Genomic DNA, 17389 nt, shown 5'->3' with positions numbered 1-17389 from the left:
GCCAATCCTATTGTCATGGCCACAGCCACTCCTTTGTGCCATCCCTAAGGGAGGGAACGAGAGCAGAATAGAGGGAGTGAAGCAAATGTTACCCTCCTACTTCCTAAGTTTCCCATCTCTACATCTCTGCCTGCCACCTGTGGGCCCCACTGTTTATTGAGCAACTTCTATGTACAAGGTATCTTTTGTCTGTGAGCCCACTGAGCACCTGTAGTCAGTCTTTGGACAGCTTTAGATATGTCTGGATGGAGAAAGCAATTGTTTTTCCTGCGTTCATACTTCTGGAAGGCATGCTGGTTGGCTCTGTATGACTCCACAGCTCAGGCATGTAAGCGGTGTCATTTAAGTGGTTCTCTGCTGGGAGCAAACATTTTAGAAAGACTCCTGTCTGTTTTCTGTTGTGTGGGGAGTGGGAAGGGGTGAGTGCACTTGCCTGTGTGTGCTGAGGAGGAGGTCAGGGGTCAACTTCGGGCATCTTCTCCTGCTGCTCGCCACGTTGTTCTTTTAAGGCAGGATCTTCCCCTGTGCCTAGAGTTTGCCATCTCAACTAGATAGCCAGTAATCCCCTAGGATCCACCCATCTCTGTCCCCTCAATGCTGAGCTTACAGGTATCTGTCTCTGTGCCTAGATTTATATGGATGCTGGGAGTTGGAGTTCAGATCCTCTGTCCATGCAGCAAGCTGTCCATTCACCAATCAACCTCCCCAATCTGACTCCCTGATGAGGGAGAGTTAGGTCTGTGAGATAGTTCTCTGGTCTTTTCTTGACATCGTTTTGTCTTTCCCCAGGATCCACATCCCTGCTCAGGAACACACCTGTAGTTAGTTCTCCATATACTGGTTGTGTCTCCTGTGGTCTATGGTTGGCAACATCAGTGAACCTAGGGCCCAGAATATCACACCTCTGACATCTCTGACGTGCCAGCACCTGACAGGTTGCTGAAGCTGATATTCATTGCTGGCACTGGAGAACTCTTGCTAGTCCAGACTCAGGCTGTGTGTTTGGATTAACATTGAATGCACCACATTTAGACCTCTCCAGAGGTAGTTCAGCAGAACCCATGGAATTCTATTCTGTGCCAATCCCAGGACTAGAGGATTGAACTCTCCATGGCAATGGAGCCTGTTATGTTTTTGTTTTGGTGATGGGGAGTGGCTGAGGCCACCGTGGGATATGGCTGCTTTCCATTGCCCCGGGGAAGCGGCTGCCAAGCTCCTGAGCCCGGTGCACCAGTGTGCAGAGGACAGAAAGGGTTCCAACTGTACTGAAAGCATGTGTGCTTCAGCCCTAAGAAGAGGAGCTGCCCCTCCCCTGCCCCCATGCTGGTCCAAGATGCCTTGCCATGCTCTAGCCTCAAGCAGAGGATACCAGGGCAGCAAAGGAAAGGGGAGAAAACAGATTGCCTGGGCACCACTCCCACCAGTGCCTCCCTTCAGAGTTTCATTTCCTGGTTCATGGCTTCCTGAGACTTGGGCCAGGGGAACATCAGTTACTTTGTTTAGTCATTGTATATGGCGGCTTCCCTGTGTATGACCCCTGCACCCCCAAGAAAATCATAAGGAGAGTAGCACAGAAGTTGTGTGGTCGCTATTTGACACACTCTCTCTCATGGAGGATTTTTTTAGAACTGTTATCCCAGGCTCATGGGATATTGAGCCCATGGGATATCCTGTTGAACTCATGGCAATCCCCTTGCTTCAGTGCTAGGATTATGGTTGTCTAGCAGAACTGTTTTATTAGGAAGTGGCATTGCCTGGGTGGCTGATCCAAAGGTGAGCCTTCTGAGGGGTCAGCCGGCATGTCATAAGAGGATTGTTGGCCAGCATGGCGTCTTTTGTTTTGAGACAGCATCTCATGTAGCCCAGGCTGGTCAAACCCACTTTGTCTGACCGGGAACTGCTGCTCTTCAGTCCCCGTATCCTGACTGATAAGTTTCCTAGCAGGCACCATCATGGCTGGCCCTGAAGATGTGTTCTGAAAAATCATCAACCAGGGAGGCCTGTTTTATAAGCCCTAGTGGCCTGAAGCAGCAGAGTCCTCACAGATCACTTGTGCCTGTCAGATCACTGGGTACTTGAGATACAATGAAAACGAGGACATCTTTAGTTAATGATGCTACGCAGTACCAGCTCTGAGCTCAGTGCGTTGTTGTGCCCGGGTTGTGAGGAGAAATGGAATCTTTCAGATTTGCGAGAGCCAATCTTACAAAAACTGCCTGTGCTGAGGAGTGGAAGAGTCTAGCCGTCCAAACTAGGACTCTGTGAGCTCAGCGAGCCATCTCCAACCAGTGAAGCCAGCAGGGAAAGCACTCAGTCACACCGTGTGACTGAGGATGGTCCACCGTGTGTCTTTTCTATCCTCTCCCCTTCTGAGCACATTGGCTATTTGTGCCATTCCCCTCTCGAGATGTCTGAGTCTCATCTCTTCAGGTCTATGATTCAAAGGTACATCTTTCTCCTGCAGTTCAATAGTGAATATTTGACTGGCCTACCTCTGGATTTATAATGATCTAATCCAAGAAAGCTGGTTCCTGTAATTGATGGCCCTTCCAAGTGTCACATGGCTGACATGAAGGTGGACAGTTTCCCAGGACCGTGGGAGTGCAGACAAACACAGTTCTACTGGTTACTTTATGTCTGTTTCGGCCTTCCCGTACCAGACTCACACACGGGGATGGGGTGCTCGGCTCTAAGAGGCCGTGCTGATGTTCTTCTCGTGAGTCAAGCCAAACCACAAGAGATGGGTCCCACCTGCCCTCCTACATGACAGACACTGACTTGTTCACACAGAGTGTTTGTTTTCTTTGACATAATAGTTTATGCTCAGCGTCATCCAGATAAGAAATAGTAGACCTTAGCAAACATGTGGTTGATTATAAATGCTATTCCAGATAATGCAGGTATGTTGAATGCTAGGCTTAATTAAAGCTCCCAGTTAGCCACAGACATGAGTGGGAACAAATGCAACTTGTCTGGACCCCTTCTCTGTGTTGAGAGGAACATAATCCAGTACCATCTGGGGGCTGAGCCGGGCTTATCAGCTCTCCCAACTCTGGGTGCTAAGCACTGTGGTTGCTTCCAAATCTCTAGCCACCCAGGCCTGCATGTGCTGGTGCAGTGGCAGAGGGGCCAGGATCTACTAGGAGGAGAAGAGCTGCAGTAGAGGTTGACCTAGCAGGTCATCAGAGCCCTGACAACAGCGTGCATTGCATAATTTAACCTGAGATAGTTGTTTATGAGCTATTAATATTTATGAGGGCCTCATTAGGCATTCTATAATTCATTTCCTGGGTGTGACTCTGTATAAGAATGGGGTGAGCCAAGGATCAAACCATATGAACTCTATTGAGATTGATACCACCTTGGCACTAGGGCCACACCTGGCTCAGATGTGACATCCAGGTGGGTAGGTTGTATGCCAAGCCCAGATGAGCTTGCAATATTTAATTTGGTATGGAGTTGCCACACCACCAAATCCACACACTTATGTAATGTAAGTTGCTAGGAGCAACTTAAGAGAATAGTGCTCTCTTCAGCTGGCAGGTGGTGTGTAGGGAACCCGGGCTGGGCAGCTGGGAGCCACAGCTGTCTTGGGAAGCCAGTGAGTAGCAAGCTAGGGTTTGGGCTCTCTTGGTTTGCCCCAGCAGCGGGTTGTTTGTAGCTAGGTATCCAACAGTAAAGAGGGTTAAGAAGGCATTCATTAATCTACCTTCTACACAGTGTTTGCAGCCAGCCTGAGCTACCCAAGACCCTGTCAAACAAAACAAAACACTGCAGGTAAGATGCTAAGATGGGTCGGTGGATAATAGCTCTTGTCATGCAAGCCTGGTGACCTGAGTTCAATCTCTGAAACCCACGTGAAAGTGGAAGAAGCTTCCACAAAGATATCTTCTGACCTCCACACACGTTCCATGGTGTGCATCCCCCTACACACAATAATAATAATAAATTTAAATTATATAAAAAAGAAGCAGTTCTCAATTTATGTATGGTTTCTCATGCCTGTATTCCTAGTACTAGGGAGGTGGAGGCAGGAGGACCAGGAATCCAGGGTGAGCCTGCACTACATGAGATTTTGTCATTAAAAAAAAAAAGTTCTCACCTGAGCTTTTTATAATGGAGATAGGGGTGCAATTACTTCCTTATTGACCTTCATATTTAATAATTCACAAGGCAAGTGTTATTGAGCTTCTACTATGCGCCAGAGGCTTATCTAGGTGCCTATAAATCTCTCCATAGTTCTGTAGGCTGTTTTATTATCTCTGCTTTTCCCTGTCAAATAGGATTAGCAGTGTATCTACTTCATAGAGGGACTGTTAGGGTTAAATACAGACTTCCTGTGGAGTCTTGGAGTGTTGACTGCTGCATAGTTAATGATCAGCAAAACACCAAGCCATCTCAATCATTAAGAATGCAAGTGCTGTGAGAAGGGTGTGCACCCCAGTATGCAGGAATATAGGAAAACAAAGGGCTGACTGGCTGGGGGCAGGGGTAGCCTGGAAATGCTTCCTGAAAGAGGGCAAATGGTGTGAGAGTGTGCTAGGTAAAGAGGAGTCTGTCTTGCAGAGCTGAGGACAGAAGAAAGATGGTCTAGAAAGAGACGCTGACTGTGAAATGGAAAAGAAAGGGGTTGGAAAGGCACAGGAGGAGCCTGAGAAAGTAGGATGGATGGAAGGATGGATGAATGGATGGATGGATGGATGGAAGGATGGAAGGATGGATGGATGGATGGATGGATGGATGGAAGGATGGAAGGATGGATGGATGGATGGATGGATGGATGGATGGAAGGATGGAAGGATGGATGGATGGATGGATGGATGGATGGATGGATGGAAGGATGGATGGACAGATGGATGGACAGATGGATGGACAGGTGGATGGATGGATGGACGGATGGATGGATGGATGGATGGATGGACGGATGGATGGGAGGAAGAGCTGGGGAAAAGGACCTCCTGTTTGGGAGCTGGGCTGCAAGGAAAGGGTCCTGAACTCAAAGATAGACCCTAGGGGACTGTACTGGCTAGTTTTGTGTGTCAACTTGACACAGGCTGGGGTTATCACAGAGAACGGAGCTTTAGTTGGTGAAGTGCCTCCATGAGATCCAGCTGTGGGACATTTTCTCAATTAGTGATCAAGTGGGGAGGGCCCTTTGTGGGTGGTACCACCTTTGGGCTGGTGCTCTTGGGTTCGATAAGAGAGCAGGCTGAGCAAGCCAGGGGAAGCAAGCCAGTAAAAAACATCTCTCCGTGGCCTCTGCATCAGCTCCTGCTTGAGTTCCAGTCCGGCTTCCTTTAGTGATGAACTGCAACATGGAAGTGTAAGCTCAATAAACCCTTTCCTCCCCAACTTGCTTCTTGGTCATGATGTTTGTGCAGGAATAGAAACCCTGACTAAGACAGGGACCATGGGCACAAGACCCTTACCTCAACCTCCCCGGACTGGACTCCTTCTATCATCTTCCTGGGCTTGCTCTGTAAAAACAGATTATCACTGCAGGCCAGCAGGTATTGTCCACCTTGCATAAAAACACATTTGCAGAAAGTGACTCATGTGGACACCTGTCCCTATCAGAGATTGGGGACAGCCAACATGGTGGAAACTTGAGAGGGGTATGTGTGCATTTGGGGAACATTGAGCTGGGCTGGTATACCACACCATGTCCTCCCCCATGTGACCCTTGTCTGTGGCTGCCTCAGTGTCACTGCCCCATGTAGATCCCATGCTCTGGTTCTCAGGCATGACAGCTTGCGGGGTGGACCCTACACTGCCTTAGTGCCACTGGGAGGCCTGCAGCTGAGAGTGGGGGAGGAGTTAGGAAAGGGTAAAATTGGGAGTGCCCAGCTGCTATCTCTTGCTTGGATAAGCCTATCAGACATTCCAGATGTCTGAGGTCATGCTGGGAGCCGCAGCAGTCAAGTGTCTCCTTGCCTAATATGGACAGGTACAGGCAGCTGGTAAGGCAGAGGTGGTTCTGGCTCAGGGCTGTGAAATGCTGAACTCTGGGCAAGGACTGGTTGAGGCAAATTCTGGGCCTGCCCACTCACCTGGCTAGAGACCACTGAGCCTGCTCCTGGACCAGCCTGGAGATAGAAGCTTGTGCTAACCTTACCTATCTTGAAAAGGCATGTGAGGTCTGCCCATGCTCACTTCCTGAAAACATTTTAACTGAGAGGAAAACCTTCTCTCTTCGCATTAGTGTCATACAAAGCAGTAATCTGGGCCCACTTGTGATTTAGTGGAGACACAGTCAGCCCTGTGTATTCCTAAGTTTTGTTTCTATGGATTTAACCAAACATGGATCACAAGTACTTAAAAATAAGATTGTCTGTCCTGATGGATTTTTCTCCTTGTCTGTCCCTAGATGACACAATAAAATAACCATTCACATAACATTTTGCATTTTATTTAGTATTGTCATAAACGATGCAGACTTAGCTTTAAATGCATGAGAAGATCCACAGAGGTTATATGTGAACTCTATACACCGTTTTACTCAAGAGACATTAACGTCACAGGTTTTTGTACCTGTGGGGAAAACAATAGAGGTTTACTAGAACCCCGTAGGTATTGAATACTTACTGGAGTTAAATATACTTTTTTTAAAAAAGAAAAAGCCAGCTGAGCTGAGGACGGGGCTCAGTCGGTAGAGTGCTTGCCTGGCATGCGTGGAGCCCTGGCTTGCATCCCTAAAATCCCTGAAGTGAGACATGCTGACATATGCCTTTAATCCCAGCACTTGGAAGGAGGAAGTTCAAAGTCAACTAGTGTACATAGAGAGTTCTAGGCCAACCAGGGCTACATAGGGAAACCCTGTCTCAAAAAAAAAAAAGAAAGAAAGAAGAAAGAAAGAAAGAAAGAAAGAAAGAAAGAAAGAAAGAAAGAAAGAAAGAAAGAAAGAAAGAAAGAAAGAAAAGCATGTTGAAGTTGCTGAGCAGTTCTCTCGTGGAGCTACCCCAGGTGAGTCTCGGTGTTCCTGGTGTTCCCGAGGCTGTACCAGGAGTTTTCAGAAGCCACCCCAGCTAATCCTCTTTATTGTTTACTGCAGCACCTGTCCACACGTGCCTCCAAGCGAGGCAGGGACAGTGATTGCAGCCACTTCTAGGATTTGGCTAGCATCTGAGACTCATGGAGCTCCCAAGGGGTGTGGGAAATCAGCCAATCGATAGGTCTGCAAGGCTGGAGAGCAGCCTGCCTTTCTCTTGGAGAAAAACAAACTCTTATTGCAGTCCCTGGCCCACCCAGGGTTGTACAAAGCCCTAGGGAGTCTCTCGCCAGATTATCCAAATAAACGGATGTCTGGGGAGGGCTGGAGGCAAGAAGGAAAGGTTGAAAGCTACCCGCACAGAAAGAGCTGCCTGGCTTCTGTCTGCCCTCCTTTTTGAGACTCTTTTTGTCGTAGTTGTTGTTGTTTACCAGAGAGGAGTCCCAGTGATGATCCAGTATTAGTAGTATAGCAGAAAACAGAGGCATCGAACCAGACACGTGACTCATTATAGTGGACATTTGCAAGAAAAGCTGTTTGAGTAATAGTGTATACTGTGTGACACACTGTGACACAGCCTAGCTTCCTCAATGAGAGTTTTTGTTTTCTTTGTGTGTGTGTGTGTGGGGGGGGGGGTCGTAACAAGGGCAGAGGGTGGATATGGAGAGATGCGAAGATGAGTAGGATTGGGGTGCATGATGTGAAATTCACAAAGAATCAATAAAAATAAGGAAGGAAAGAAGGAAGGAAGGAAGGAAGGAAGGAAGGAAGGAAGGAAGGAAGGAAAGGAGGGAGGGAGGGAGGGAGGGAGGAAGGGAGGCAGGCAGGCAGGCAGGCAAGCCTTGGGGATGGGTATTTTCCATAGCAAGGAATTTTGTGGGGCAAGCTACACGGACGGACGGACGGACGGACGGACGTCAGGCTCAGCCTTTAAGATGTTCTCTGTTGCTGAGTCAGCGAGGATTGTGTTCCGCTGTGAGTAACTGTAAGCAGCCACAAATAGCCACGGGGGCAAACAGAAAAGGCTCCTGTTTTTTAAAGCAGGAATTCAGGGCAGAGGTGGCCACTGAAGGATCACTAGCCAGTCTCTAGGCCACTGCTGCCCGTGAGGGCCGTGACGTGAGCCAGCTGAACAGCACAAGGACATGGTGGAATGACGTAGACACTTTATTTTATGTGGAGGAGTATTTGCCTGCACGTATGTGTGCCACATGTGTGCAAACCTAAGGAGACCAGAACACTGTATCCGATTCCCATGGAACTGAGGTTACAGGTGTTTGTGATCTACCATATAGATGCAGAAAACTGAACCCGAGTCCTCTGGGGAAACAGCAAATGCTCTTAACCTCTAAGTACTCTCTAGACTGTTGAAATAACTTTAAATATCACACACACACACACACACACACACACACACACACACGGGTGGTGGAAGCTGTTCCCTCAGGCCCCTCCCTGGAATTCTGTACAGGAGAGACATTATTCTGAGGACCCTCTCTAGGGGACAGCTGTTTATTTAATCCAAGGAGAGAAAGTCCTGGGTGGTTTACTATCCCTTCTGTTCTCATATCCACTTTACTGATTGTTAATTGAATTTATTTCATACAATTTCCCGCGTGTACACAAAGCATGCTTTACCACTCTCAGCTGCCTACCTCTTGGTCCTTTCCCCCTCTTCCCCACAAATCTCTTGATTATCTTCATATTTGTATATTTATTTTGTCAGCCATGGGTTTCACTACAATCTGTTTGAGTGTGGGTTCGGAGCTATCTCCTGCAGTCAGGTGGGCTCAGAAGTGGGTCTACAACTAAAGACAGTGATCCCCTCCCAGGTCTCCCAGAATTAATAGCCAGTAGCTCAGCGGTAGAGCGGGACCCTGTGAACCTCCCACCACTTGGACTTATTCTTGCTGGGTGTCTTGTATGGTCTGAGTTAGGTAGTCTTAGTTATTGTGATTAGTGATAATTCTGTTTGTTTGTGTCTGGAGAATAGTACTTCACAGCTCACCCTATCATCTGGCTCTTACGTACTTCCTCCCCCCCACCCCCACAATGTGTTCTGTTCCTTAGATGGAGAAGTATAAACATTTTGTTTAGGATTGTGCCCATAGCCATCAGGTGTAGTTTCTGTACTTAGAAGAGTTTCTCATGGAAATGGAAAAAAACAGCACTGAGTGATGTAACCCAGGCCCAGGGGAACAAACAATGCGTGTCCCTTCTCATATGCAGATCCTAGCGTGACTCTTCTGTTTTGTCTGTTTAACATGACCATCTGTGGAAACTAGAAAACTGTGGTGTTTTAATTGTGGTAAAATATATGTGTGACCTTTACCATTGTAAGGGTCCAGTTCCATGACATTAATTGCCCAGTTATTCAGCCATCTGTACGCCTGTCTGTTTTGAGACAGGATCTCGCATGGTTCAGGTTAGCTTCAAACTCACAATGTAGCCTGGGCTGGCCTTGAACTCCTGATCCTCTTGTCTGCACCTCTGGAGTTCTGTGATTATAGGCCTACATCACACCACCCAGCACCAGGTTCTATTTCTACAAATTTCCAACACTCTAAATAGAAATTCTGTACTCTCTAACCATAACCCCTGCTCCCTGCCCTTTCTCTGTAATTTTTCCTGTCTGGGGTGTTTCAGAGCAAGGACTCATACATTTGCCACTTTGTATTTGTCCGTTTCAGTTAGCATAATGATTTCAAGACCCATCCATCATATAACTCAAACACATCTCAAGTATTCTTGTTTTAGCAAACAATAACTGTGCCATTTACTTATAATGTATTTTGCATTCTTTAGTACCAAGTCATCAAATAGCTGATAATTTTACCCTTACAGTATTTCTCGATTTGGATGCCAAATATTAGTTAGAATCCTTGCTATAGGGAGGTGGGGAAGACCTGGGAGGAGATGACAGAGGAGAAACTGTCATCAGAATATATTGAATGGAAATAACTTTATTTTCAACAGAAAAAGGAAAAAGAGAGAAATCCTTGCTAGAGACGGGCCAGAGAGTGTGGGTGCCATATGGACCTGACCCTTCTTAGTCAGTGAGTAAGAAAGCCACAAGGGACTTCTGGGTACAGGGTCACCTGATCTGATTTCCTCCTGGAAGAACTTGTGACATCCTGGGGCAGGGGTACTAAAGCTAGACAGGAGTAGACTAGGCTAGCCCCTGACCCCAAGTTATACCTTGCTGCACCTGAGAACTTCACAGTGGCCCATGTTCTTGTGTCCCAGGGAGCAACGTGTTTCACAGCATGCCTGTAGGTCAGGGAAGTGAGGGAAGCCAGCCCTGCCCACCAAGGTCAGGGTGGGCTTGGGCCCCTCCTGGAAAGCTTGTCCCTGTCACCTAGTACTCATATCTAGTCACTGCCTAAGCATGGTCTGTCTGGACCTAGACACAAGGTTATCAACAACTTTTCTCCTGTCCTGGTAAGCGCTGAGAGCATAGACACACACCACACAGAGTCTACGTAGTACAGGGGGTCACCAGGCAAGCTCCCCCAACTGAGAACCAGCCACCATCCTCTGATTTCTTGTAAAGCCATAAATCTTGGGTCTTTGAGACACTCTGAGTCCAATTTTGCATATGGAGTTAGGCAGGAAGCAGTTAAACCTCTTTTTGCCCGTTTTATTTCTAAAGTCACTGTCCCTTTTCTTCTCCCTAGTGTATACTCTGTGTCCTCTGCAGGCTTGTCACTTCTCAGGGAACCTCTCAGCCACAGTCACCTGTGTGCTACTGATAGACAGCCTTTTATAGCCCAGAGGTCGCCTCAGCCGGTTGGTTACTAGGCAAGGCCTCCATCAACAGCCAGCTCCCCTTTCCTACAGCAGTAATAAGAATAGGCTCTGAGGCTGCCCTGACCCTCCTACATCCACCATGGCTTTTCCTGCCCACTCCTGCCAGATCGGAGATGTGTACATTGGTCCTCTGCTCCCACAGTGCCTGGAACAGAGTCTTTAAGGTAATGTATTCTAAGACCAGCCCTTATGTTCAGCATCTGGACCAGCAGATAGCAGGCCTGGGAAAGCCATTAATCTTTGTCCTCAGAGACTGTGTCCAGCCACAGCCCCACTCGCTGACTCTCCTTCTATGGGTTCAGGCCAACAATTCTTAGGTGGAAAAAATATAGCCTATTGTCTTGAGGAAAGGTGCTAAAATGATGGAGTGTTTTCTTTGTACAGGATGCTGAGACTCTGCGGGTGGGGCCAGGGCTCCATGCTGCTAGAAACCATATCCTGACTTTTTTATTTTTCTTAATTAATCCTCTATTCAAAAAAAAGCATTGTGGTCACTGGGCTCAAATGAAACATATGAGGATTTTTTTTTTCACTTCTGAAACTGTCTTGGCCTTTGGGGCATGCTCAATTTCAACTTGACTTCCAGAGCCCGTGAACATGCTTGCTCCAGTTGGCTGGTGGCTGTGCTGTTCCTTAAAAATGATGCCTGGGCTCTTGGCATCCTAGGTGTCTACCTGCTGGCCTACCTGTCCTCTCCCTATTCCGGCCCAGTCTCTCACCTCCTGTGTGGTCCTCTGAAGCTTGTGAAATCATGTGATGTGAAGAAGCCAATGTTTCTGAGATGGAACCAAGACAAGAAACATTGATTTGTGTTCAGTATCTTAAATCCCATGAGCAAGATGCTGGCCATGAGCTGCTGAGGTGAGAGGGGGGCATGCTCAGAGCTCCATTGAATAGACTGCCGTGATGCTCCCAAGTCTGCAGTGAGGTATCCGAGAGGCTGTGGAGCCATGGCTGAGAGCATGGTCTAAGGGTCATAGCAGCCTGGGTTCGTATCCAGCGATGGTCCTTGGCTTTTTTGTTTGTTTGTAAAATGAGGTTGATAAAATAGCACCCACCTTACAGGGATCTGGGAAGCTGGGAAAAGCTAATATATTTAAGTGTCTAGGAACAGTGCCCAACGTGAGCTACAATTATAATGTTTGTCTTTGTTGCCATGCAGCAGGGTTCTCTGTTGTGCCCCACCCCTTGCTGCCTGAGGGCTGCTTTGTGATTACTTCTCTGTTTGGAGCTAAGGGGAGGTGTCTGTCTCTGGGCAGGCTGTACCTGTAAACCCATGCATAGGACATCCCCACAGAGGAGCAGCACTGCCTCTGTTAAAGTTCCAGTTCAGGGACTCACCTGAAGAGACCAGGCTCCTTTTCTTTAGGATGCTTAGCTCTAGGGGTTCTCATAGTGTCATGAGATGTCTAGCTAGCTAGATGTCATGAGACATCTCGGGAGATGTCTAGGTAGCACTGGCATTTGTAAAGGAATTGTCTGGGATCTCCTGAGTGGCTCCATAGATTCCCAACATTGTATTTACACAAGACTTACACTGGGCCTTTCTGTGTTTCTGTGGACATAATAGTGAGTTCTGGTTTATTGCTCAGCCTGCTGGGTAAGGAGCAATGGGTAAATTTTTCTTATATGTGAATAACAGTAGAGGCAACTCACTTATTCTGGGCTCTACAGTTCTGAATTCTTTGTCAAGTATCAGTGGGTGTTATGTGCCACAACCTCTGGAGTGCTGGATCTCTAGGTCTAGGGGAGTTTGTATCTCAGGAGAGAAAGAAGCAAAGATCTCATGTTCTGAGAGGTTTGACTGCCAGGGTAAGTCTACCCATTTGCTCTTCCTAAATTCCCAATTTCTATAGGTATTTTGGGTTGGTTTTGTTTTGTTGCTTTTTGGTTTGTTTGTTTGCTTGTTTTGTCTTAAAGTAACCATTAAATTTTATTCAACAAGAACAATAATTAGTTGGATGATGGATAGTGAAGTGAATGAGTAATGGCTGGATGGATGGGCAGATGGATGTAAGGATGGACAGATGGGGTGGCAGTTGGATAAGTGGATGGGTGGGTAAGCTGGAAATAATGGATGAATAGACAGACATATGAAAAGATGGATAGGAGAATAGGTAGATGGATTTATGGCAGAGAGACTGGTGGATGATGGGTGGATGGATGGATGCATGCATGCATGCATGGATGGATGGATAATAGATGGATGATGGATGGATAGATGGATAGATGGATGATAGATGGATGCATGAGGAGTGGATGGATGGGTGGATGGATGGACGGATTGATAGAGACTGCACTATCACAGACACTAGTAACAAGCAGTAACTGTTAAGATAAAGCCCATTCCTATCATTTAATGCTAGAGAGAATAGTAAAGAAAAGTCTTCACTGGTGGCTGATCTGGAGTTGCCTTCCCCATGATTGAGCATTTAGGTTTGCATCCTTCCTGGTCCGGCTGTCATTTGCTGTTCTGGTTGGGACTAGACAAGGAGCTCCCAGCAACCCCATCATGTGTTATGCAAGCATTTCATAAGTAAGAAGGCTGAGGCCTCAGTGCCCGATGTGGAGGGAACACTCCAGCTTGCACTCTTAGCTGGGTGTTTAGTTCTAGCTCTTGGGGGTCTCTGGCCTGTGCTGTATTCTTCCACTGCCCAAGAGAATGATACCTGAGCCCACAAATAAAGTAAAACAGAGGAGAATCTCGGGGTTCTGGTGGAAACCCCCACAGCACCATGCTACTCCATTGTACTTCCCATAAACAGCTTCAATTGAGCACCAGCCCCAAGCCCAGCCTGTGACTCTGGATTTGTTTTCAAAATGCTGCTGAACCTTTGAAATATTGTACCTTCTCTACACACCAGATACCTCCCCAATACACAGTAGGTTCTCAGCAGTGGGGTCTCAGAACTAGTTAGTTGATCCAGCTCTCCTTGTTGGGCTTTCTGGCCCCCACTGCTCTGAGCGTTCTCTTTCCCCTGACTCCAGATGGTAGAAGCCATCCACAGAGCTCAAGGAATGGCTTCAGCTTATGAGATTAACTGGGGTCTACACCATTCCTGGAAACCTTAGACGTGGCAAGGAGTTCCTCAGTGCTTTTAAGAAGTGGGTTTCAAAAGCAAACAAAATGACCCGGACCAGCCTTCACAGGCTGGAGGGGTCAGATGTGGCTCAGGAGATTTTGGTTTTTTTTGTTTTTCTTTTGGCTTAGTTGAAAACAGACTAGACTCTTTAAATAACCCTTCGAAAGTAGATCTGTTGCTTTTTTTTTTTTCTTTTTAAAGAAGACAGTCAGTTTTGTGTAATACAAGTAAACTTAATAACACTCATTTGTAAGAAATCGGATGTGGGCCAGAGAGGCAGTTTGGTGGCCCTTGCTGCCAAGCTTGACAACCTGAGTTCGATTCCTGGGACCCACACTGAAAAGAGAGAACTGACTCCACAAGTCGTCCTGTGACCGCATTGTGTATGCTATCACATGCTCATCTGCTACCACATGTCTGTCTGCCTGTCTGTCTGCCTGTCTGTCTGTCTGTCTGTCTCTCTCTCTCTCTCTCTCACACACACACACACACACACACAAAATAAATATAATAAAACATTTTTTAAGGAGAAGGATGGGAGGGTAGTCTGGCTGTGACAAATGTTACTTCATGGATTACCTGAGTTGACTCACTTGTGAAAAGCATTGTAACTTTCAAATCCCTTCCAAATGCTTCGGATTTATATGTGTAGCAAGAATTATCTGTAATGATGAGGCTGTGCCTCTTGGAGTACCAGCAGGAGAGTTCTCCTTGCGAGTCTGAGTGGGCTGACGGCAGATGAGAGCCTTCCTGTGCTCTGCCTGCTGATGGAGAAAACTTTCCCCCGTTCTGCTCTCTTGCTCAAGCAAGAGAGGGCCCTGTTTCTTGTGGGAGGGAGACTCTCCTCTCCTCTCTTCCCTTCTGTGCTCCCTTCCTCCCCAGCACTGGGGACGAAGCCCAGGGCCTCACACCTGACCTCTCATTACACCCCAGCTTCTTCCAACGAGCACATTCCCACTTCATTCTATTCCCACAGAACTGGGGTCTTTTGTTTGGTTAATTTTGTTTTTTGTTGTTCTGTTTGTAAAGCTTGGATTCATGGAACAATTACATAGTCGAGGGGAAGCATCTCTATGGTATCTCTTTTTTAATTATGTGCTTCAGGGATCATATTCTGGCTGATGCCCTTTCTGAGGGTATAGTCTAGTCCTGTCTGTATTGGACCAGAGTGTACCTTTCTTCCCTGTGACAGAAACAAAGTAACTGAGTGGAAAATAGAGGGGAGACAGTGGTGGCCTCCATCCTCTCCCCAAAGCTGTGCTGATCATGGTGAGTGGTCCCGCAACCTAAAAAGAGCAGGGATGACTCAGCTACTCATGGTGCTCCTGGTGCTCCTGGAGGCATGGTGGCACATGATTTGAAAACTGGTTTTCTGCACTTTCTTAGGCAGGAGTCAGCCCTGTTTTGCACCAGTTGTAGAGAAGCCTGGTGTTCCCTGTTATGATTGTGTTATCTGTGTGTGCTGGGGTACATGGTGTGAAGGTATCTCTGTATAGCCAATTGCTGATCCTGTTTCAGCAGAGAATTAATACTGTCAGGATCTTGGTATTGTTATTTCTATGGCCCATCATTGGACTCTTATTTTGTAAATATTTGTTCTTCTTCACCTGCCTAAGACAATCTAGAAATGTGTCTGATTGCCTTTAATAAAGAGCTGATGGCCAATGCCTGGACAGGAAGTGAAGGGCAGATCTTCCATGTGGAGAGAGGGATTCTGGGAAAAGAATTGACAGATGGTAGATTTAGTCAGAGGACACGGACGTGAGCAGATGGACCAGAGTGGAGCAGTGAGGTAGACCTGGCCCCATGGTGGGACATTATATAGCTTAGAGTAGACCAGAGATGCCTCGCAAAAGGCCTAAGCTTTAAAATATTAATAAGCCTCTGCGTCATCACTTACATTGCTGGTGGGTCTGAGACAGTCCTGCTATAAGTATGTAAAGTTCCTCCACTGCCACCAGAGGCCTGGGGCTGATTCCCAGTGGGGGCTCCCTTTGTCCACATGGCTTGAGCTTCCTGAAACCCCTGGTAACGCTCTATCTGATTTCTCCATCTTCCTCCACTTCTCCCGTGAGACCACATTTAACTGTATCCCATGTTGTAGGTATGCTTGAGACAGGATCTCAATGTATAGATTAGGCTGTTCTCAAACTGGTGATTCTCCTGCCTCAGCTTTCTCCAGTGTTGGAATTACATGTGCTGTGCCACCACGCCTCCCTGAGCACCTTGGCACTTGCCAAGGTTAAACCAAGTATATATACTACACCCTGCTTCCGTCTTCCCTCCCGCTTCCTTATATGCTCCTTCCCTAGATCTGCAGTCTCAGCTCACAGCCCTACCACGCCCACTCTGAGAATCTGTGGTTTGACTTCCTCAGCCTTCCCTTTGGCCCACATTTGTGCCTTTGGCCTCTTTAGGTCACGTCTCCTCCGGTTCCTCCATTCCTTCCCACTCAGGGGCGGCCGCTATTCCCCCGACCTTGGTGTACAAAGCGGGTGAGCTCTGTTTTGCTTCAGTACTTGTGACCCCTTGCTGAATTGTGAAGAAATGTGGGCAGGAAACATGACCTGTGCGTTTCTGTTTTCCCCCCTGCACCCATCAGGAATGGCTGCCTTGAGGAATGCTGATCTGCGCATCTGTAGAGTGAATAAGGATGTGTTCTTCCTCTTTCCCGGGAGTGTGGCTGGGCGCACCCAAATGTCTTATTTTCTTTTCATAGTTGAGGAAAGCTTGAACCACGCCCTCACCTACTTTGTCAGTTCATAACTCGGTTTGACTGGAGAAGTTTGCCTATCTATACCAGATATTTGCAGCGACGTCAGAACAAACCTGGAGCCCGAAAGCCCTCCATGCCCCACCTGGACACTCTCCACATATCCAAGGGGACACCAAGGCCAGCTCCAGAGAGCAGGTTCTCTGACTGCTCAGGCAGACCGTTTGTGAAAGAATTCCAGACAATTGCCTGTAGGCTGTAAGACGCCTTCCAGATCGTGCCCTTCAAGGTGTTCTCAGAAAGAAAAGAGAACGTTTTGTGGCACACTGTAGGCGAGTATCATGTGATCATCATTCGCAGTAAGGAAGGATGATGTGTGATCTGAGCCTCCTGATGTCTAGACACTGTGATCTAGTTTCAGTTTCAAAAGCATTTTAATTATAAAGCACTTTATGGCGTAAGTTGACCCACTTGGGATTATCAAGAACTTCTGAGTACATCTCTTTGCTGCTTTTGTAGCAGCTACAGTGTCCGTCAAGATTACATTCCTTGTAAGGAGGGGGCTGAATTCTCTGTCTGGGAAAGGATGTGTGAAAAGCTCACAGCACCCCTCTTGCCTGCAATGCCTCCTCTTTCTTTGCTGGGAAAGGTGTCCATGTACAGATACTTTGGGACTAGCCTGGAACTAAGCTGGAACTAAGAATGATTGACTTGCAAACAGCTGCTTTCCGTGTGGCGTGGGTACCAGATTGTGCTTCCCACCACCAGACAACAGATTCAGATGCATTGAATGGG

The 17389-nt window shown here is 47.3% G+C and overlaps 1 protein-coding gene across 1 annotated transcript in view; it reads left to right on the top strand.

The window, feature by feature from the left end:
• Nucleotides 1–17389, top strand: part of Mical2 (microtubule associated monooxygenase, calponin and LIM domain containing 2) — a 189494-nt gene that overhangs the window by 46229 nt on the left and 125876 nt on the right. The window lies entirely within an intron of this gene.

Source organism: Apodemus sylvaticus, chromosome 1 (genome assembly GCF_947179515.1).
Source record: "Apodemus sylvaticus chromosome 1, mApoSyl1.1, whole genome shotgun sequence".
Lineage (NCBI taxonomy): Eukaryota > Metazoa > Chordata > Mammalia > Rodentia > Muridae > Apodemus > Apodemus sylvaticus.
The sequence above is the reverse complement of the archived record's forward strand: the minus strand, read 5'-3'. Positions and strand labels throughout refer to the sequence as shown.